Below are 24,764 nucleotides of genomic sequence, written 5' to 3' on the forward strand. Positions count from 1 at the left end.
GGGACCTCTGGAAACGAATACTGTACCACTGTACCACCAAGGGTGACTTGATTATTTGCCAATATTAATGCATGTTTCATGTACAGCGACACTTGCTTTGTTGTTCTTTGAAGCCCATCGTCAGCGATACTTTGTTTTGGTGACAATTTTTGCTAAGTTATTGCGATTTCATATGATGCTTTCTGGATTGGTATATGATCTGTCAGTTTATACAACTAAACGCGATTCTATGTTGCACTGTTAACGACATGTTTTGTTGTCAACACAGATTGTCGTTTATGAATCGTAGTGGGGATTTATATACAATTTGGGTTGACATTTATAACGCTTAATTTGACATTTTGTGCTATTCTGATTTTTGATGCACGAATAGAGTTGTGTTTGATCCTTCGACCTTGACGCTTGCTCCTCCGGGGGCGGGTGATGAGGGCAGGATCAAACCAGAGTGGATCTAGATAAGAGTGGCGTCAATGTCAAAATTGGAACAGCGGTGAACTGTCATTTCCATACAAATCCGTGTTCCAATCGAGCAGGAGACCTGTCAAAACTGGAACATGACGTCACTCTTGTTTACAGGCACTCTAGATCAAACATGTCGCGCGTGGGTCGGACGGTAGAGAAAAAAGTGAAATGATAGTTAGTTGTGTTTGATCCTTCGACCTTGTCGATTGCTCCTGCGGGGACGGGCGATGAGGGCAGGATCAAACATGTCGTGCGTTGTTCGCGTAGTGAAATGGAAAAGCGCCGCGGATCGTTAGTAGTGTTTGATCTATTGATCGCGTCGCTTGCTGTTGCGTGGGCGAGTGACGAACACTTATTCGGCGTACAATGCGATTATCGAATTTTTCGCGAATCCGATTAGGCGTGATTATATCATGGAACCCAATATCCTATCCATGACAACTGTGGAGATGCAGAGGTATACTCGGTCTCTAGTAACAACGGTTGTCTAACTAACATTCCTTCCCTTCCCCGATGACCGTAAGGACGTGGCCGGCGCCGTTATTGACTGAAAATTGAGCTCTCGATTTGTGCACATTGAAGAATGGTAAGCTAATCCCAAGCCCCATTCATTAATTCCCTGTGCAACTTTGATTGTTCTGGTCAATCACGGAGTAGCAACTACGAATTGTACGGTCATCTATGCTCATGCTCATGCTCATGCTATTCTGATTTTTGATGCACGAAGATGTGATTCAAGATGCACATTCATATACGATACGTGGTTCACTGGGTGCTAACTCTATTTTCATTTGTATAGAAAAAAGCAAAGGCTTCTAGAAATTTTATAATGATTTTGTTTAACAACTTCTCCAGAAAACATTTTCAAGTTGTCTTCCAATAAATGGAAGCAAATTCATCAAATCCTTCATATAAAGTTCAATAAAAAAAGCTTTTATTGATTTTTTTAGCGGAATCAGAGATAACTGTTAGGAAATTTGTATTTCGTCAAGATATTATTGAGAAGTTTCATTCCTAAATAGTAACATTGAAAAATTATTAGGCTGATACAAATATTAATTTTCTTTTATGTCACCCCCCCCTTCGAAAATCCGAAAATTTTGAAGGGGAGAAAAAAAATAGATTCATCATTTTTTTGACATCAGTTAGGTTTTTTCAATTTACAAAGTAAAAAATAAGTAAAATAATGATCCAGAGGACGATTAAAAACAGTTTAACAACTATCATTAAGCAAAGAAAGCTCTCAGTTAATAACTGTGGAAGTGCTCATAAGAACACTAATCTGAGAAGCAGGCTTTGTCCCAGTTGGGACGTAACGCCAGAAAGAAGAACTATCATTAAAAATAAAAATTCGAAAAAAGAACTTTTTTTTTCATTTTTATTTATTTGTACCTTATTTATTTTTATCCCCCCCCTCGTACCTTCCAAGTGGTCTCGGACATAAAAGAAATTTAATATTTGTATCAGCCTTATTAATTAAAAAAGCGCAGAATTCGCTTCGAATTTTTAAGCACACATTTCAGTGATACTGAAGTAATTTACTAAAAGAAGATTACAAATGTTTTAGAAACCCCAGTACTTCCTCTTCTTGGGGATGAATTTCAGAAATGATATTGTAAGGTGATCTAAAATTGATTAATGCTAAATCATCTCCACCAAATAAAACATTTTCGAAAAAAACGATTGTCAGTCAGTGTAGGATATGTTCGTACTGCGGAAAAATCCATTCTTTTCAACTCATGTTTGCTATTCACGGACAAGAAATTCTCTGAAAATGTTGTTCAGGATTCTGTGAAATTTTTTCTTAATTTAGAATATTTTGTCCAGATGTAAAGAAGTTCACAAAGGAAATCCACACGAAACTCAGCTTGCCTCTTGTGAAAGGCCGTTCAGGATTATATACCGTACTCTGACTGAGAACCTTGTGAAATATTGTGCGAGTTTTTTTTTCAGGAGATTGTGAGAATTCAACCTGTGATTCAGTGAGATTTCGATGGAAAAAAAATTGTGACGCAATAACTTTCGTTCACCCTCAATAGATATTTTGTTTTGTCTTATCAAGTTTATTTGAATATTTACTTATTTCTGCTAAATATGAATCTCCAATTGGACACCACAAACTTGATATAAGCTTAAACAGTTTTAACTGCTATCAAAAGTATAAGGAAGATTACTTAGAGATTTAGTAAGTAACTATACAAACTTCAATGTTAAATTAATATATGGGAATCAAACAAAATACCAAATAATCATTGAATGTGATTCAGAAACTGTTAAAATATTTCCAATATGATCTTAAGGATTTTTTTTTAAATATCGACTTAAAAGGCGTAGTTATTAATAAATCTTTTTCAAAATTTACCATATGCGTAACGCATTTTGGCGCCCCCCAAAAGCTGGCGCCCTTGGCGGGTGCCAACCTGGCCAACCGCACGCTACGGCACTGCCGACACGAGACAAAAAATTAATGCTTCTGCTTGGGCTTTCCCGAAGCACTGCCCAGCAAATCGCGCACGAACGGAGAAAGAAGGAACCGCACCGACGCGAGAGAAAAAAATGAACGCTTCTGCTTGGGTTTCCCCGAAGCACTCCGACTTTGTCACATAAGTATTTGAAATAAATGAAGACAACCAGCAATTTTGGTCTAGCACTCCCTGTTTCCCAGTTTCGATTTGTTATATGATATCTTTGTCATTTTTGCAGCAGTATCTAAAAAATATCATGGATTTAATGGAACATGGTATCAAACATGCAATAGTAATAAGAAGAATGAGTGTTTAAAATAAAATCATAAAATGAGATACTTTTTCATCATATATGAAAAAGGTTTTTTGATGGACGTCTTGCAGACAAAATAATACTCAATTTACTTTGATTATGCTTATTTGCATTGAATTGGCAATAAAATACTATTCATGAAGTTAATAAGTTAATAAAGTATTTATATGCTCAAATTTATGTTTTTTTACGCTACAAAAATGATAATATTTATCATGGAAGAGTAACAAGATCACATAAAACCAATAATTTTTGAGTTATGTGTTTAGCGGCTTAGGTGTCCGGTACTGCCTTAGTGACTACAGAATGGATCCTAAAAAACAAAAGATGGTTACGATTAGGTAATTGTACCCTACTGTGATATGTATCCATATGAATCCAATTTGCTTTTATTCGTAAATTATTAAATTAGCATTATTACGAATTAAAATGCTCTCATGTGGGGATTGGTACAGAAGAATGATATGTAATTAATCTACAAAGAAACTAATTTTGGAAGCCATACAACATATTTATGCTAAAACGCTCTGATATCAATGAGGCAACCAGAGTCTTCATCAGAAAAGTATTTTGCGCCAGTAGGTAATAAGTATGCATATAGGTAAATGTCTACGACAGCACTTTGTCACGAACGGTTGCTCTCTACACAACTCAAAACTATGTTAATGACGACGACTGCAATGATCATCAGATAACGATTCAGTTGTAGTCTTTAGTAGTTTAGTCTTCTTCTTGTTTTACGTGTTTGAAAGTAAAATAAGAAAACCATATTTTTTTCCACTAATCTTTTAATCAGACATTTTTAGTGTTTGATTATCAATCTACACTGCAAATTTGAATAAGATTTTTTTTTGAGAGGAAATAAGTTTTACCGTGAAACGGGGCTTGTTATGACATTATTTCAACATTCTGTAACTTTGAGGATTCGCTACTCCGAGAATTAGGGATATATTTCGATAGTTCTTGCATATTTTCAAGTTGTATATGTAAGTAACATATGTGCAAAATATGAGGCAAATTCATCAAGATATAAAGATTCATGAATATCGAAAAAAATGTGTTCTTCGAAACAAAAAAGGGGCTACTCTGAACACTTATGGAAATCAAAACAATTTGAAAATAAAATGTATGTTAGTGTTGCTTATAACGCTGCTAGACATCCCGTTGGTAGAGTGTTGAAAAGCATCAGCGTTTGCTGCCTAGCTTGGCCCGCGATTTCGACCTGTGCTGTTTGGACCGGCCCGCGTGAGAGAGCTTTGTTCGTAGTTGACAGTCATATACCCACCCTAGTCAAGACCCTCCCTGAAACATCATGTTGAAATTTCGCAGTGTTTGGCGTTATTTGCTAGATATTATCCCAAAATTATCATAATGTCAAAAATCAATATACACTGGAGTCATTTCGTTGCCGCTTCTTATCAGTTAATGCTGTTTTTCAAGTATTTGTCGTCAACATACGAAAGATATTGTTGTTTCCAAAATCGAACAGAAGGATGGTTTCGAGAGAAATGGTTTTCGGAGAATTGACATACAATCATGCGCATATGCTCCTAGACTTTGCGGCTTTGATATCTACCTTATTGGAATCGATCGCAGGTCAATGGAGGAGGCCTTCGTGCCTCTCAAGAGGAAAAGCCTGACCATTAACTCTACCAAAACGAATTACATGGTTGCAAATAAAGATAGATGTACACCTAGAGGTGTTGATGGTAAGGTGTTTGATGGGTTTGAAGTTGTTGAGTGGGCTATTGTACCAAAATTGCAGTTGAATAACATCTTACATCTTATCACAAGGAGCTGTCAAGTCTTTCTCTAGCTTTACAACGAGTATTGAAGATTATAGAAAGATCAGAAGTTACATTAAATTTAATATTTTGTGTAAGTGGTCATATCATATTGAAAAGTCAAATTTGTCACTATTGTACCCATAATAAAAAAATGTGAAATAAATCTCAACTCAACAAATTACATGCGTGCGGCCTTATTAATTACAAGTTATTAATTTATTTATTACATAGGTATTCAATACTCAAAAGCGTTTTCAGCAATATCTCCAATAAAATGTATTCAATAGTGCTCAACTGGACCGTAAACCTGCGGGAGGTAATATCGATTTTTGCCTTCGTGATACAATGTCACATTTAAAAAAAGTCACGTATTCTTAAGCATAAAATGTTATTTGTGACACCGAAAGAAGTTGTGAACAAAAAAACATTATAACGTTTCGCAAATGATGAATAATCAACAGTTGCACTTGAAGTGAATCTCAAAATATCAATTATTTGAAGTATGAGCCTGTTTTCAATTTCGGAACTGAAGTTGATGATAATTAGTTTGGCTTTAGTGGAGACTCTATTCTATGTCGAATAAATTCAAGACACACAGAGCATGTTTGCAATTTAACGGACAGGACACGTTTTTCCTATGTTGAGCAACAAGTTCTCACAGAAGTTTAGATGAGAAGAGCATAAAAGGAAAAACTTTTACAAGAGCTGCGCATGGCGCTCGCTTTTCATTTGGAGACTATATCCTGATATCGTCCACTGTTGGTTTGGCGGCAAATGTAAAAACTCAGACTCCACCGGTGGTTGCTTTCATTCGGTTGGATCGTTTGCCGCTGGCAGCATGTTCTGCATCATTCTTGTAGGTCTTAGTTCTGGTTCACAGGAAACACAGTGTCAGTGAATGTATCTGGGTAGACAATGAGCCAAGCAATTTGAAGTGGTGAATGTGCTATTTGAATTAACCTGAGGAGATCGTTACACCTTCGTAGTGCATTTTCTTTGGACGACTTTGAATTGCAGTGCTCTTCATTGGCTGAGGTATGTTTTGTGCTATGTGAAAATTTGAATGGGCATGCTATACTATTTTAGAAACAAGTTTACAAGTGATTTGAAATGCCATCATTCAAGTTCAAGTGTGCAACGGGAATTATTTAAGTGACTTTGAGCTAATTGCTTTATCTAAACAAGACATAGAGTTTCATTAATACTTCTCCTAGAAATACACCATTTACTCTTGCTAAAGTTGCTCAACATGTGACATCAGGATTTCCGTCGCGGTTTTCTCAGCTTTTTAATCAAGAATGTCTGTTACAAATCCTTCATTAATTCAACATCCTCGATAGTGGAGAATTAAACAAAATCTCAAGAGGTTCCTACAACGATTTTCACTATATTCAGATTCCTCCAGTAATGAACTAGATATGCCTCCTGATATTTCTCCACAATTTTCTTTAGGAAAACTTACAGGATTCTCCACACTGTAATATGGCTGCTGTTAGATATTTTTCTACTGCATCTCCCGAGATTATCTCAGGGGATTGATCTATATCTATCCTTCAGAAATTCTTGCATTGATTGCTCCAGAAATATTAAAACAAATCCCAAAGATTATTATTTTCTATTCTTCCAAACATTTCTCCGGAAATTCTTTCAGGGTTTTCTCTAGGGTCCTGTTCATGGATTCTTCTACAAATTCCACCATTTTTTTTTTGAAAAAACACGATTCACCCTGGATCGTCAATCGCATCCTGAATTTTCGTTAGAATTTTTTTATGAATCTTACTTTAATGAATTCCTTGATTTATTCACGAGATTCTCCATAAGTTTCATCCGGGAATCTAAGGTACACCGGGCAAGTTGAAACGGCTGAGGTAAGTTGAAATGGCAAATTATCATAGGGAAATTTTATAATGATTAGCAATTCAACTACTAAAACATTAAGATAACAATTGACAACAAACTTTTGGGAAAGAAAAGCCTGCTAACATCATGTAAAGCTGTCATCTTGCCCCACCCGTTTCAACTTAACCCGGTGTACCTCATTGAAATTTTACAATCCCTTATTCCATTCATTTCTTCAAGAACTTTTTCGGGGTTCCCATCAGAAGTTCCTAAAGAAATTCCTCAAAATAAATATTCCAAAACTCACTCATTAAAGCTCTAAGGAGCTCTATGGAAGCCAGTACAGAATTCCCACAGCAACACCAATAAAAATTAAAATCAGAAATACGATAAATTTCTGTCGGAATGATTTTCTGAAACTCAAATAGAATGCATTATAATATAATCAATTAGTTTTCGGAAATTCTGTTAGAATGCTATGTAAAACTAATTTTAGCAAAATAAACAGCTCAGATACCAGTGACATTATCACGGAAGAAATTTTGAAATATTAAGCATGTTTAAAAAAAAGTATTAGGTGATTTTTTTTTATTTTACTGATATGATAAAGAAATTGAGCACATGTGTGCAAATGTGCAATTGTCCTGCAAGACACATATTTTTGTTTCCGTATCCTCCTAACAATGCGTGCGAAGAAATATGCGATAATTTTTTAGTGTAGCGGAAAATGTTATGTCTAGTTTACCCCCTGAAGTTAAGGTTCATATTTACGGTGATTTCAATCAACGTAATATTGACTTTATATCAGATATGGACAATGATAATATATTACTCCCAGTCATTGAAGGAAGCAAATTACTACAGTTTATACATGACAAAATTGCAAACTTAGGTCTTGTTCAAATCAACCATGTAAAAAATCAACAAAACTGTTATCTCGATCTCTTGCTGACGAACGTCGCTGATGACTTTTGTATTAATGAGGCATTGACTTCAATTTGGAGAAATGAAGTGTATCACACGGCAATAGATTTTTTTTTCAGTTTATTTATAATACAGATTTCTATATTGACAATGAATTTGAGGAAGTATTCGACTATAATTCAGCAAACTATGACAACATTAGAAATAAATTAAATAATATTAACTGGCAATCGATTTTGAGAAGCAAAGATGATGTAAATTTTTATTAATTTATTTATTGTCGTCAATCATGTTTGTAGACCGTTACATAGCATTTCTTATGCGCTAGTTTCACTAATACATTAAATGTTCCTACTTAAGATAATGTGCGGAAGTATTGTTTTAGCTTCGCTTTTTACCAAGTTAAGTCAATTAAATCAAAATGTTTATTATAAGTAGTCATCATTTGGTTCATTGGCCCGAATTTTGCATAATTAGTACGGTGACAATTGATTGCAAATAGTTCTCGATAGCGTAAACGTCTGGATGGTACATAAAAGTTTAATTTAGATAATAATTCTGGTGAATCAACTTTATGAGAAACAATATCGTTTATAAATGAAATCATTGCATATTTGCGACGCTCTCTTAGTGTTTGAATACAGGTATGTTCCGCTTTTATCACGTTCCGATTTTGTCACGCTCCGATTTTGTCACGTTCCGATTTTGTCAACAAATTATTCCGTTTTTATCAACACACAAAAATTGATTTACTTAAATTTTCAAAATGTTTCGAATATAAACTAAATACTTATTTTGAAGCAATTGAAATGCTTTTTAATAGCATCAGAGTTGAATTTTCGACATTTTGGTAATACAGGTATGTTCCGTTTTTATCAACACGATCGGCGATTTTCAGTTGACAAAAACGGAACCGTGACAAAAACGGAATAATTTTCTTAGACAAAATATTTTACAAATTTGAAACGGAAATTGCAGTTTTGTCAGGGCAATACCCATTTTCATCATATATATGCACAGTATTGATGTTTATGAGCCGTAAGGAGCATTTAGATAGTTCATTCTTGAAGGTTCGTAATGAAAGTTGATTGCAGACTCCTATCAATCTATATGATTTTGTAATAAATCATTAATGGTTTTAGTTTTCTTGGTTAGAATTTCAATAAATGTAATACAGAACATCAAAACAATAAGAACATAAATGTCCTTTGCATCCCAAGGTACGCCATATTTGTAAAAATAACTACAAAAAAATGGGACAAGCTGATTTTTTTTTTTTCAAAGAAAGATTAAACAAGAAACAACTTTTTTTTCTATTATTCATCCTCATCCTTCTGCTTCTTCGTCTTTTTATACTTCTTCTTCTTCTCCTTCTTGTTCTTCACGGCATTACATTCCAACTGAGAAAGAGCCTTCTTCTCAGCTTAGTGTTCTTATAATCACTTCCGCAGTTATCAACTGAGAGCTTTTTTGCCAAGGTACATTTTTTTGCATTTTTGACCACATCCGATATGCTTAAATGTGGAGTTATGTTGCGAAAGTTTTGCAAATTGAAATGAATGCTTACGGTTTCCTGTGCTTTGAATTGCCAAATTTAACAATAAAATGATTGTGGTGATCTATCTTCTAAAGTTATTACTACCAACTTCGACAAGGATGTACTAACCACCAATCTAGAACAACCACCATCGTCTTTTAGCTTCACATTAGATGGCAAATAGACTGGCAATAAACGAACCTTAAGTTCTAGTTTTTTATTGAGTGAAAATAATATGAATACTAGTGATCCCGTCAAGCTTTGTTTTGTCATCAAATAGGCTGCTAAAAATGGCATGCAATCTCCCATACAAAACGACAGATTAGTTTCCAGGTGTTTTTCCAGTTATTTCAGATAATTTTCCAAATCGTTTCCTTCACTTAAACACGTCAGAATACTTGACCAATGCAACAATGAAATAATCATATAAGTCTATAAGGCCGTTCTTAAGGCATTTCGTGACGTACTAACACCATTTCATTTTTATTTATATAGAAGTTCATCAAAAACGCAAAAGTGTACAATCTCTAGAACAAGCATCACAAAATAAGAACTTTGTGGTAAGAAATTCTTTTATACAGTTTTCTGAATAAGCGTATGGCTGTTGGTATAAGGCTCCTAATTAATTTTTTAGTCTCCATGTGGGGAAGGGGTTCATGTCTGCTCAAAGATCAAGATTCCAGCAATTTTGGGATGGCAACAAAATCTTCTACAGATTGCTTAGTTTTGCTGGACCTCTTCCCCTACCCCTTGAAACAGGATCTAATAAATTGCTGTTCACTATAATTGGTGCAATGCTCTCGAGTTTGAGAGATAGAAGATAGTGTCCAAAATATGACAAGGTTGACAGTCTTATCAAAAATAAAATAAACTCGATCATGTCTCTTGCAGTTGCTCAAACATTCTTAAGTTCATTCCCAAGTGAATCCCTTATCAAAAAGAACTGAACATATATGAGATCGTCCATTAATCATGTAAGCGGCTATGGGTGGAGGCAGGAGGATTTGAGATATCTTAGGTGCCATACTAATTATTATATTATTTTCATACAAAAAATCATACCATAGGGGGAGGGGGGGTATATATGTCTATCAAATTTACACAGAAAATTCATTTATGCCATGTTATATAAGAAAAAGGAGAGGTCTCTGCAACTCTCTTAAGTACGTATTCAACTAATCACAAATTCCAGTTGTTGCTAGGACGTGGCCAGAGCAACTCTCGATTGTTGAAGGATGGGCCAATCTTGTCCAGCAGACTATGCTAAGTTTGAAAACTCCAATTAAATAATTGCATAAGAAGAAGTCAAACCTTATTGAATCGTATATGACTTGACACCTACCATGCATCGTAATTGAAATAATCCCTCCCAAAATTTAATATAAAAAGTGTAGAGAACTTAAGAATGTTTGAGCAATTGCAAGAGACATGATCGAGTTTATTTTATTTTTGATAAGACTGTCAACCTTGTCATATTTTGGACACTATCTTCTATCTCTCAAACTCGAGAGCATTGCACCAATTATAGTGAACAGCAATTTATTAGATCCTGTTTCAAGGGGTAGGGGAAGAGGTCCAGCAAAACTAAGCAATCTGTAGAAGATTTTGTTGCCATCCCAAAATTGCTGGAATCTTGATCTTTGAGCAGACATGAACCCCTTCCCCACATGGAGACTAAAAAATTAATTAGGAGTCTTATACCAACAGCCATACGCTTATTCAGAAAACTGTATAAAAGAATTTCTTACCACAAAGTTCTTATTTTGTGATGCTTGTTCTAGAGATTGTACACTCTTGCGTTTTTGATGAACTTCTATATAAATAAAAATGAAATGGTGTTAGTACGTCACGAAATGCCTTAAGAACGGCCTTATAGACTTATATGATTATTTCATTGTTGCATTGGTCAAGTGTTCTGACGTGTTTGAGTGAAGGAAACGATTTGAAAAATTATCTGAAATAACTGGAAAAACACCTGGAAACTAATCTGTCGTTTTGTATGGGAGATTGCATGCCATTTTTAGCAGCCTACTTGATGACAAAACAAAGCTTGACGGGACCACTAGTATTTATATTATTTTCACTCAATAAAAAACTAGAACTTAAGGTTCGTTCATTGCCAGTCTATTTGCCATCTAATGTAAAGCTAAAAGACGATGGTGGTTAGTACATCCTTGTCGAAGTTGGTAGTAATAACTTTAGAAGATAGATCACCACAATCATTTTATTGTTAAATTTGGCAATTCAAAGCACAGGAAACCGTAAGCATTCATTTCAATTTGCAAAACTTTCGCAACATAACTCCACATTTAAGCATATCGGATGTGGTCAAAAACGCAAAAAAAATGTACCTTGGCAAAAAAGCTCTCAGTTGATAACTGCGGAAGTGTTTATAAGAACACTAAGCTGAGAAGAAGGCTCTTTCTCAGTTGGAATGTAATGCCGTGAAGAACAAGAAGGAGAAGAAGAAGAAGTATAAAAAGACGAAGAAGCAGAAGGATGAGGATGAATAATAGAAAAAAAAAGTTGTTTCTTGTTTAATCTTTCTTTGAAAAAAAATCAGCTTGCCCCATTTTTTTGTAGTTATTTTTACAAATATGGCGTACCTTGTGATGCAAAGGACATTTATGTTCTTATCGTTTTAATATTCTGTATTACATTTATTGAAATTCTAACCAAGAAAACTAAAACCATTAATGATTTATTACAAAATCATATAGATTGATAGGAGTCTGCAATCAACTTTCATTACGAACCTTCAAGAATGAACTATCTAAATGCTCCTTACGGCTTCTAAACATCAATACTGTGCATATATATGATGAAAATGGGTATTGCCCTGACAAAACTGCAATTTTCGTTTCAAATTTGTAAAATATTTTGTCTAAGAAAATTATTCCGTTTTTGTCACGGTTCCGTTTTTGTCAACTGAAAATCGCCGATCGTGTTGATAAAAACGGAACATACCTGTATCAGTCAACATACTAGCTTTGTAAGATGGTAATGGAAATTCGGTCCAACCTAATTTGCGAAGAGCATATAATAAACATTGTTTTTGCACCGACTCTATCCTTTCTTCACGTACTGTTGAAAAAGGTGACCAAATTATGCTGCAATACTCAAGTATTGCTCTAAGATAGGCAATAAACAATGTTTTTATTGTGTGTGGATCATTGAAGTTATAAGCGAAGCGTTTAATGAAGCCTAACATATTATTGAAGTTTTTTATCATAGTGTTATAGTGATCAATGAAAGTATGTTTTGAATCTAAAATTATGCCCAAATATCTGATTGTATTACATTTTTCAACATATTGATTGCCTTAAGTTATTGTTATATTAGGAATTTTTTTTTCCTGTTAAAAGATATCAGGATACATATTTACATTCAGTTGTAGTAGGCTTTTCTGACACCATGTGTGGAAAATTTGTATTTCCAAATAAAGTTTCATATCGTCAGCATATATTAATACTTTTATTTTGTCAAGAATAAATGACAGATCGTTCGCAAACAGTATAAACAGAAGCGGACCTAAATGAGAGTCTGCTGGAACCAAAGCAATTCAATTGAAGTATTCTACAATTGTTTGTTCGAAATCATATTAGAAGAAGTACCAATCATTAAAAGATGTAATGGTTTTTCAAATCATCCTGTCTGGTTCAATAAACAAATAATAAATTTTAAGAATCGTAAACGGACACTAAAATTTACAAAAATCATAAAAGTCAAAGAGAATTGTGGGCTTCATGGCCGTATGGTTAGCGGCGTCAGTCGTTCAAGCGTATTGCGCCACGAAGCGTGGGTTCGATTCCCGCTCCAGTTGGTGGAAACGAACAAATCATCACTGGGCTACTGGGTGTTCCGTGTTGTCCGTTGCCTAATGTTCGTGATTGTTCAGTCTGTGCAGCCTTTGGGTGAAGACGGTGTAAATTGTCTTTTTTTCTTCTTTTAAAAATGAGCACGGAATCAAAAACTGTCCAAAAAATTTCTTCAACTAAGGACTGTTCATTTAAGAAAGTGGACACCTAAATATTAACATTTTGGTGTAAAAATTCCATAAAAACAAATAAAATTTTGTTTCAGTGTGTACTCAAGTGTTTATTTTAACAGCAGACAAAAGTTGACATAAAAAAAATATAAATTCTAAACGATGGGTCGAATTGACATGGCGACTCTCAATTTTTTTCTGCACAAATGGTGTACAAAAAAACTGTCGTTCCGAGATTTGGCTTAAATCGCGAAGTGTACAAATTGATTTTTTTCAACGCTGTGGCCAAAACAGATATTCCTGACGACGTACGATACATCCCAACAGAAACATTTGGGGAAAATGATTTGGTATGGCAAGCAATTTGCTCCTGCGGTATGAAAGTACTACATATTTCACGACGGGTTCAATCAACGGCGAAAATTACAGAACTGAATGCATTAAAAAATGGCTTCTGCCCATCTACTGAAAGCATACCATGCCTCCATTGTTTTTGCCAGACCTAGCATCGGCTCACTATGCTTCAGCTACTTTGGAGATGCTCAAGCAGGAATAAGTCGAATTTGTAGAAAAATGATCGAATCCATCAAATTGCTCAGAACTACGCCTCATTGAAACATATTGGGCGATAATCAAACGGCATCTTATGAAGGATGGAAGAGAAGCAAGCTCCATCGATTTTTTCAAGACAAGCTCAACGAATAGTTCCGAAAAAAGTTGTGCAGAATTTTATGGGAGGTATCAAAAGAAAAGTAAGAGCATTCTCCAGCAATGCTCAATAAATGTTCAAATTTATGTGAATTTGGTCGAAATTACGTTGATGTCCATGTTATTTAGGTAAACTCATGTATTTGTTCAAAAATAAACAGTTTACTGTAAAAAACACGTGTCCACTTTCTTAAATGAACAGGCCTTATGTTAAATTTAAACTAAAATCCAATAACTTTCCTTCTACAATGTATTTTAATGATAAGGTTGGCCATACTTCACAAGAAATATGAAACTTTTTTCAAGAAGTTTACACAACATACTCTGAAGCTGATCGTGATTATAAATATTTCGATTTCCATCCTGAATTTCCTAACGATGTTGATATCAGTCATATTAATGGGCGACTCGGCACGGACACAAGAATAATTCTCCGTTTTCTTTCATTTTCTTCCATGTTGGATGTGCAGGTATAAGTTATATTTAATCATGCTGTAGCGACACCTGGTGAGTGAATTCCGAAATATGATGTCAACTGAGTGGAAGATATCAGGTATATGACCAAGTTCTCCATAAGGACTGTTCATTTTATAAAGTGGACACCTTGTGCATGCAATATCTTTTTAATTTATCAATGAAATTTCAATCGGTTTTCTGCACATCGTTCGACTAGTATTGTACAATGTTGTGATAATAAAAATTCTCCAAAACAATTAATTTTCACACGAATATGGAACAACGATAAGAACGGTCGATTTTTGGAGGTTATCAAAATCAATAATTTTTAGAAATTGTCTGGAAAATTCGACAATTTATATTTTTTATTTTCGAAAAAGGTTTTTTCTTCGAAAGCATCGTCAATCAGAAGCCTGATGGGAAGAATGAAGTTATTTTTGGAACTATAATTTTCCAGATATAATAAAATCATTTTTCTCCTATATTTTTTAGAGAAAACTATTTTAAATTTGAAGGGAACCGATATGAGTAGAATTTTTTAGTTAAAAGTTCGTCCTGACGGAAGTCCTAATATAGTATTAATATGAACAATCACTTACGTCTTCATAGAGTTACTTATTTAGTCCATACGTCACATTTAAATCACAATAGAAACACACTTGCTTTATTCTTAGAAGACTTTTCAAAGTACATTGACAATCATCAAAATTGGCAACACTGCTGTAATTAAATCGATTTTATTTTCCACATATTATTTTCATATTATGTTATTCTGAGATTACCAATTGAAATATTCGGAGAAAACCATTTACACAATTTGCTGTAGATCGATAAATATGCGTACACGATTTTAAAAGTATGAGACTTTTTAGTAAAACTATCATAAACAGTAAAATTTGTACTTAAGACTGTGGTTTAAACGCACGATTTAGCTCTCGTTTGTACAAATATAGTTTCTTCAGTAAACCAAACTAGTTGTGAACACGCTTTTTACTTTTCTCTTTTGCTGGGAGTGAAAGGATGGTGTATCAGCAAATTCGGCCATAAATGGGTAAATCACTAAAGTTACCTAATGTCAGAGAATGGTGGAATATAATTGATTTTTTTAAAGCTATACCTTCAGTAGAATAGTAAAGGATACAAACATACAATTTGTTCATAAAAATAAGGCTTTGGGAAAAATAATAAAATAAAAAACTTTGACGAACAGTTTTTCTTAGAAGTTTTTGGAAAACCTATTTAGCTCTTCAAAAGCTATTTAGCTCTTCAAAAGCTATTTAGCTCTCCAAAAGCATTTTCTAAAATCTTATATTTTCATAACATTGTAGAATAATAGTTGAACAATGCGCAGAAAACCGATTACGATTTTATCAATAAATAAAAAAGATATAGAATAAACAAAGTGTCCACTTTATAAAATGAACAGTCATTACATTATATCATTATATTTTGTATCATTTGTCCTCAAAATAGGACGCTGGGCGTTAACGGGTTAAAAATAAATTGTATGATGCGTTACGTTATTAACTAGAGACTATGGGGATCTGACCTGACGGATTATTAACAATTTAAATTATTGAGAAAAAGTAATAGGGTGAGTTGTTTCTAGGAGCTACTTTTCTAAGAATTTGCGTCAATAATTTTATCATATGAGCGAATCTTACTGCCGAACTGCAGCAGATTTTGCTGACATGACGAGGAGAACGAAACGGCCTAAAAATAAGTAAGTTTCCCTATGTGTCTTCTAGATCCAAAAGTCAGAGAAAATCATAAAAAAAAAAACTTGACTTCGTGTTCCCACCAGGGGCAATAGTTAATCGATTTTCCATCTTTTTCCCCAATAGGTCCTTAAGATCTTAATGGCACTTGCCTAAGTTTTTTTTTAAATTATAGGCATAGAAAAAATGGCGGCCAAAAGACATCAGAAATTTTCGTTTTTTTGAAAAGTTATACAGTGATACCTCCATGAGTCGATGTTCCATGACTCGATATCGACTCATGGAACCATACTAAAAACATAATTTCATGGTTACTATGATGGTCCCTAGAAGCAGCTTTCCAAAGGATTGCTGTTCCATGACTCGATATTTCCATGAGTCGATTGTCCCTTCAATATCGACTCATGGAGGTTTCACTGTAGTTCAAAACTCAAAGACGTTTTGAGAGGAAATGAATAAAAAAAAATAAGAAGAAAACGAAGTAAAAAAGTCAAGCGGTGTAATCAATACAACAATGCAATCAATTTTGTTTAAAAGTGATATACATCCTCACTACAGCATAATCCCATGTGTAACAATCATATTGCAAACCAATCTGCAGTAAGGTCTTTCGTATGATGCTGATTGTAATGAAAAGCATAACATCTAAAACAACTTTAATTTTACTCAGACGGAAAAAGTTTAATTAAAAGGAAGCATTTTTCATGGCCGATCATATCTCTAACAAGCCTTGGCAGAAAGAAAAGAGAGATAAATTACATTCCTCTCTGCTCTTGTGGTATTAAAGGTTATAAGTATTTACTGCACCAAAGCAAAAACAAAATATTACATTCCGCGTCATTCCATTAACATTGCAACACGTGAAAGGTAGGACACCATATTGAAAATAAGGAATACTAATAACGCCTGACTTTCATACATATTAAACAGGACATATAAAGTTATAAACACCTAATTACCGCTTAAGAGTGGCTGACCGCCTTTGGACCATGAGTAATATTTGACTAGTTAGGTGTCACGTTCACCATTAGTGCAGCGTACCGTCAAATCACCATACACGACAAGGTTAACAGAATATGTAGTTTGAACTTGAGTAAAAAAAACAATACCAAATGATTGCTTATCCAAAAACTTTGGTAACTATGCACATAAACATGAAAATAATCATCGAACTCTATACGTAAAAAAAATCTTTTCGGAATTGATTATGAAAATCATCTTTCTTGGATCGTCCTATGTAGTTGGGAAGAAATGCCTTGTCAACTGGAGCAAGCTGTAAAAATGTGAAATTATTAAGATTTTAATTATTGACTCATAGATTTTTCAATGTGCCTAATTTAACACATTAGGTTTCTGATTGACTGAAAACCAAAGTTAAAATACTAGCTTAGTTTGCTGCTGAAACATTTGTATGAGCAACAAGACAAATTAAAGACCCCCATGTCCCTTGCAGTTGCTCAAAATGTTATGGCTCATAAGGTAATCTAGAATGCCGTTTAAAGTGTACTGCGATGTGTCAAACTTGGGTACCTTTTGCACTACCGAGGGACCAAATGCAGTACTAGAAGTGGTACCCAATCTGAGCCCGAGTGTGACGGACCTGTTTTTACTGCACGAGGGGAATTTTTTACAAGGTTGCTTACAACATTTTTAACAATTTTGTAAAAGGCCACTCGAGGGTATCCGGAATCATAACAAGTAGCGTTAACCATCGTTTTTCAACTTCCAAAAATGGTTACATGATGATTTAATAAGCAGCACAAAAGAGTTGCATAATCACAAATCATTTTGTAATGATTTTTACGACACTGCATAATGCAGTGCAGGAAAGTAGATCGTTTCCGTACCTACATTTTTTTCGCGATTTCGTAAAATCTCAACGGAGATGCGTTGCATGTTATTTTTCATTATTTTCAAAATTGTCGCTTTGCCTTGGACTAAATGTACTTCTCCTAGTAATAAATATTCATGGTTTTAATTCAGTGATCCTCAGCCTAAATAGTCAAGCGGGCCAATTCTTTGCTTTCGATATATTACGCGGGCCGAACACCAACTTACGTTTTTAATGGACAGCTTCATACGTGATGTGATGATTGATTTCAACGACTTCCCATGGGATTGAAAAAGTTATTAAAGCACAAGTTGCAAAATGGTGATTTTTTCAACGCGTTGCGTGCAACATTTTTTGCAATTACGAAAAATGCCGTTTGAGTCAGATCATTTTTAGGAACACAAGAGAATCCACATGGCATCCTAGCGTTAAAGCGACTCGATATTTTTCAATCAGGTAGGCTGTGATGTAGTACCACAGGCACACATTTTCACGCATCGCCCGAATTCAAACTTATGTTCAAAATTCGTGAACGGACAAGGTGATACGCCGCAAGAAATATTATTTTGTATTGTAGAGTTGCTTCTCAAATGCCAAACTCATCAAACCTTGGATCATTTTGGGATCAATTCAACTACTGCCCAACGTTCATTGTACGAATCGCCCCATAAAGCTCCCGTTTTTTGTAGTGAACTTACATATTCTACTGCCTCTTATAGGTACATCCTATTTCAACTCAGAATCCCTCACAGTCAACTAGCTTCTGGTTCTAAATCCGAATCTACAATTCGAATTAAACTCAATTCGGTTCATCATACGGATGTAGAATCAGAACGTTGTTGACTAAGTCATTGAGAAATTCAAAACAATTGAATAAATGACGTATAGATGCAATCCGACGTTATTCTGATAACTCTCAAAACAGTACTGAAAAGTGCTACTTTTCGATACTGATTATTATTATTATTATTTCGATACTGATATTGGTGCTGAAAAGTCCGTGTGGCTCTGTAATCTTCAGCTGGAAATTTTCCGCCGTTATTTGAACTGGATTCCGACGCTCTTGCAGCCGAGGTACTGGGCGCAAATGCTGGAACAGCAAAACTGTAGTGACGAACTATCTATGTTGATGGCTGAACCTTTCTTGTGTGACGGTAGCTTCAGAAATTGTAGATTATATTTCTCTGGTAGGAGACCAGCCGCCACTTCACTTTATTTTTATTTATTTATTTCACTAATAATTCGTAACATAAGACTTAGCGTCTTTTTGAATTGTTACAGAATGTTAGGAATGCGTTGGAAGGTGTGTCGTTTTACCATTACTAATTCAAAATATAAATTCAAACATTTCAATAATTTATACAATTTTATAAATAACTTCAAGCTAACTATTAAAGTACTCTGAACATTTCGAATACGACTTTATGAGATTCATTGCGTGGCTGGAATAACCAAAATTTTCTGTTAGCTTGCGACAAAGAGTTCGGTGTGAGATGGTGTCAAAGGCTTTCGAAAAGTCAAGAAGCAATAAAACGACTGGTCGTCCATTATCTATGACAAGACCTATTTCATCGAAGACTTTCAGCATTGCAGTTTTTGTGCTATGTTTGGCGCGATAGCCAGATTGGTGTGAAATCAACAAATTCTCCCGATTGATAAAAAGACAGACTTGCTCCTTGATGATTCGTTCAAAAACTTTGGATAACGCTGACAATATGCTTATTGGACGAAGATTTTGTATAGAATGTAGATTAGCCTTTTTCTTGAATGGTATTATTTTGGATTTTTTCCATTCATCCGGAAATATACTAGTGGCGATAATACAATTAAACAAATGCGCAATAGGTCTAATTATCAATGGATTGATTGATTTCAGAAATTTAATTGGAAGTTCATCTAGTCCTATAGCATTAGATTTTGTGTGATATAAAGCATTAACGACATCAATTTCATTGATTTGGTCAAAGTAAAAACGATTTCTCCTAAAAGATTCGTTGAAGATACTGTTGACCTCAGATTCATCACTACTATCTGTGAAGTTATTAGCAAAGTTGGCGTTGATTTCGTCTGATTTGAACTGAGTTGTGGGTGATTTTGCTGTTTTAGTTACACCAATATTTTTTAATCTTTTCCATAGTTCTTTGGAAGGCAAACTAGTATCCAGTTTTCTTTCATAATGTGACTTTTTAGATTTCCGAACTTTCAGGGTTACCTGATTGCGGAGTATTTTGAATAGATTTAGGTCATCGGGGCTTTTCGAGGTTTTCCATCTTTTGTAAGCAAGATCCCGATCCACAATTGCTTTACTGATTGTACTGTTGAACCATTCGTTTTTGTTATTCCTTGAAACAAATGAACGGATAGGAACGTACCTCTCATGTAATGCTAGAATACTTGAGTTGAAAACTTTAGCTGCTGATTCAATATCAAATGGAACAATTTCCAATAATGATGCTATCCGGTTTGAAAAATTCTGACAATTGCTCAGTACAACCTACTATGATCAGAATTTTTTAAACATGGCTACGGACGGTCATGCGCAAAATGATGAAAAATAGTTTTAAAATTATTCCTCCAGTAACCTTTCATGAAATTGCAAAAAATAGTGTACGCAACTCGGTGCAGAACTCGATTTTTAGTGCTGTAAATTTGTCGTAATTATCCAACTCGGCAAGCGTCGTTGGATAAACGTACGGCTGTAAATGTCTTCATTCTGCACCTTGTTGCATAAACTACTATTTATTTTACAATGTCGGGATGGGATATTTGGGGTTTCAAAGTACTGATAAGAGAATACAATGATCATATAATTTATGAAGTCAAATAAAGGAATGTTCATGAATTGCATAGATTCTCTGAACATTTGATGATGCTCCACGAACTCTCTTACGAGACATTCAAGGCCTACTAAACATTAAAAATATTGCTTCGATCATTAAACTGACGATTGAATTATCGCGAACCGAAGCTTTTTTGAAATATGATGAAATTTCGAAACATTTAAGGTAACCTAAGTGTCTATTTTGATTTAAATAGCTACTAGCTTCGAAGAACCTTAGGGTCTTTTGGGATTTTCGTCAACTTATGATAAATAACAGCGTCTTTTTCTCTTATTACTAATTCTCTAATTCGTTTGACCAACATGGAGAAATGCAGACAAATTGACCAAAATTTTAATATTCGGTTGATAATCGAAGAAATGTACCGTAATTTCGGGTGAAATTTATCATTTTTCTCGGTTTTTCAGGTGTGTTTTCTAGAATGTTGTCGATGTCAAACAAATAAATGCAGGAAAACAAGTACGATGGTGAACCTCATTGGCCCATGTACTGAAATTTTTTAACAAATGTAATTTTAGTCCAAAAAATTATGTCTAAAATAAAAAATCGTGAGATCCGATTTCGGGGTGAAATTGATCGCTTGTTAATGTAATTATTGTTAATTTTTAAAACAACTCTACATAACTAATTTGGGGTCCCTGATTCCGATTATGCTGTCTAAATTCTTAACAATACAATATTTATGGAGATCAACCATAATTTCAACTCCTAATTTGACCACTCTCGTAAGAAACCAATTTGAACAATTTAGGAACCGACGCTAAGTCTTTGCCCAGCGAGAAAGCGAAAAAATGGTTTCAGCCTAGCTCCGATGTTTTTCACACATTAATATGGATTGTAAGATTACGTTTGACATATTAAAAGTAGAAATAGGGCTTCCCGTATATTTTTTAAAAACATTTTCTATGAGGCTAGCCAAAACCGGTGCTTCTACCCTATGATTTTGCCGTGAGATCTAAATTACTTTCCTACTGAAACATAGTATGCATTTTAGCTTGGTGTTCTATGAGGTTTACAGGGTGTCCGCAAATTATCCGTACAAACTTTGAAGACATGGCTCTATACAATCAAGCATAATAAATTCAATATTCTTGCATGGTTTTTAATATTGGCTTATTATATTCTTAAGAAGTAAGTTTGACACATTTGCGATTTCAAATAATTGTAAAGCCAACCCAAATGTATTGAGGTGTCTCAAAGGGAGTTGTTTTCCGAGCTTTATGACGGAAGATAAATGTCCGTAGAACTCACTGGATTTAAACCGTACAATTTTCTATTTCCAGTCTAACTTGAAGCCACTAACCTGTAGATTACTTCAAATAATAATAGGACATTTGGATTCATCTCTTTTAGATTTTAGGGATAACACATCTCTAGTATGACTAGCGGCCTTTAGGAAAAACGTCTCCGAAAAATTTAAATTTGCCTATCTCAGTAACAAGCAATCATTTCGAAATTTTTTAAAGTTGTATTTTGTGTTAGCATAAAGATGTATTATAAAAGGTACATGGACATTGATTGATCATTGTTTTCAATGCGAGATCATCTTTCCAATATTTTGCTGTTCGGATAATTTGCGGACACCCTGTAGAGTGAATTAAAATTAGGGGAATTCGGGGTAAAACCGACACCCTAAGCTTATTGATATAATTTGTGTACTTCTGCTTGTTAAACGAACCTAAAATTGTTGTAAAATCACATATTGGTTATAAATATATCAATTCTTGCGATCGCTGGATGATATATTAAGGTTATATAGCAATTTAAATCAAATTGATATTTCATCATTTTCAGGTGAGACAATTGAGAGTGCGGGTAAGATCGACACCCTGTTGGGGTAAAACCGACACATCCACTTTGAGTAGAATTTATACGTTGTGAACATCACCATCACATTGCATATTTAAAAGAATGCTTTAAACATGATTTTCGACATTTATGACCCCTTCCTCCTTCCGTAAATTATTGAGGAGAGGCCATAGATCCACTAAATATATATGAAAATTGCAAATGTCCCATGCTAAGATTATATAGTTGGGGTGAATACGCATGGAATTTTTAAATTTTGTGTTCGTGGAATGCTTATGAAGATGAAGTTGTAGCGAATGATTGTGAAAATAAATACTGTTTTATTTTAACAAAACAGAAAAGTGTAATTATTTTTAGATAATAAAAACTGTCGAACCTCATGGTTTGTAAATAAACAATAAGATTAATTTATGTGAAAAAGTTTCAAATTCTATTAATTCTTCAATTTTAAATGAGAAAAATTTCTTCAAGCTTCATCAAATAAGTTGAAACGTGATACCATAGAAATATTTTTTTAAATATTTAATAATAGCTTATGGCAAGTCACATAGTGTCATATTTCACATGTTAACAAGTTCGCCATCCGTGAACTTCACTGGAATTCGCAAATTATGACTCACATAAACTACAGGGATAGTCTTCCGATTAGAAAGTTTCCCCGAATGGACATTTATTTTTCAATAGCGTTTTCAGCTGTCGAAAATCCAAAAATTAATTTCTTCTTCATGTTGTATCAACGTAATAATAGTAAATGATGGTGTAGACGCAGAACAAATAATGACATTTTTAAAATTTCACATGCGAATTAGTTAATGAATAACAGCGAGATATTGCAACTGCTGTTGCATCTATGTTATCCAATATGATTTTCTTGTTTATTTCGGCAGTTTATTGGTAGCGTCAGTTGTAATGTCATTCGAAACACAACATTTCACAAGTTAAGATAGAGTGTGGCGGAAACTGCATGAAAATCTGCTCAAAACATGAAAAATCAAAGGGTATCAAGCTTACCCACAGTGTCGGTTTTACTCTGATTTACCCTAACAATAATGCTTTAATTTTTGCTGCTCAAACCGAAATTACTTGAATTCCAATGTGCATTAAGACTGGACCTGCGTCGGATATCGCACTCCCACGGTATCGGTTGAAATCACGACTCCGCCAGCGATTTAGCTATATTTACCATATTCAGTCGTTCATCGTGTCTTTTTGATAGTTGAAGCGGTGTTTCCTCAATCATGCTCAACATAAACACGATAACGATGTAGAAGATCATTTGTATAATAAATATTTATTCACCCCCTTTCAGTTTCATATTATTATACATCCTATCACCTAGCTCTCGTGTGCATGTGATGCGATGTCCCGAAAGTTTTACCGTTGGTTAGTGTTGCTTTATGCCAAAAACGAATATTTAAAATCAAGTTTTTGTATACATGGCCGCCTATTGTGGCCAAGTGGCCTTAAAATACTCTTTGATATGCTTTATATTTTCTTTGGAAAATCATTTCGAAATTTCATAGAAAATCCATAAATCCATAAGTCGCAGATTTATATTAATTTCCAGTTTGAAAAACATCGAAAAGTTGTAAAAATAAATCCCGTCTGAAGGGGTTTAATCACGTAGCTATTCACTGCCCATAAAAGCATAACTGTTCCGTATTGATTTTCGAACCAACACCTTTTTCATCGCAACATTCATGATTTAATATATACCTTACCACGCTTGTAGAAATTAACACAGTTTGTTTGAAAATTTTCTGGATACATGTGAAGTTGGTGTAGTTCCATATTGAAAACTAAAGGTATAACAGTCTCTATATGAACTTTCAGCCCAAATAGCAACTGCTTATTTTTCGCTGATGAATAAAAGTAAAATGAGTTATCTGTGTGGTGGTGCAAAATAAACATGACGTGCAGAAATGAACTAGAAAACTATGAACATTTTGTATGAGGAGAGCAAATTCAAGCTTTGAGCGCTTTTTTCGCAATGCCTACATTTTCCATAAGGAACAATTCCGCGTTGATTTTTTATAAGGGCTTATCTGCATTCATCGATTTCTCTTCATCGTTGCTTTCTTTGCGTT

General features: G+C 34.4%; 1 protein-coding gene across 4 annotated transcripts in view; it reads left to right on the forward strand.

Annotated features, from left to right (window-relative positions):
* The first annotated feature begins 5,797 nt into the window (after positions 1-5,797).
* LOC5568206 (tachykinins) overlaps positions 5,798-24,764 on the forward strand; it is a 72,084-nt gene continuing 53,117 nt past the window's right edge. For 2 of the 4 annotated variants that reach the window (XM_021853586.1, XM_021853588.1), the window contains exon 1: positions 5,798-6,062. The gene's annotated coding sequence lies outside the window, so the exon portion shown is untranslated. The remainder of the gene's footprint in view (positions 6,063-24,764) is intronic. The other 2 variants (XM_001652085.2, XM_021853587.1) reach the window with 1 other exon arrangement.

This window comes from Aedes aegypti, chromosome 3 (assembly GCF_002204515.2).
Source record: "Aedes aegypti strain LVP_AGWG chromosome 3, AaegL5.0 Primary Assembly, whole genome shotgun sequence".
Classification (NCBI taxonomy): domain Eukaryota; kingdom Metazoa; phylum Arthropoda; class Insecta; order Diptera; family Culicidae; genus Aedes; species Aedes aegypti.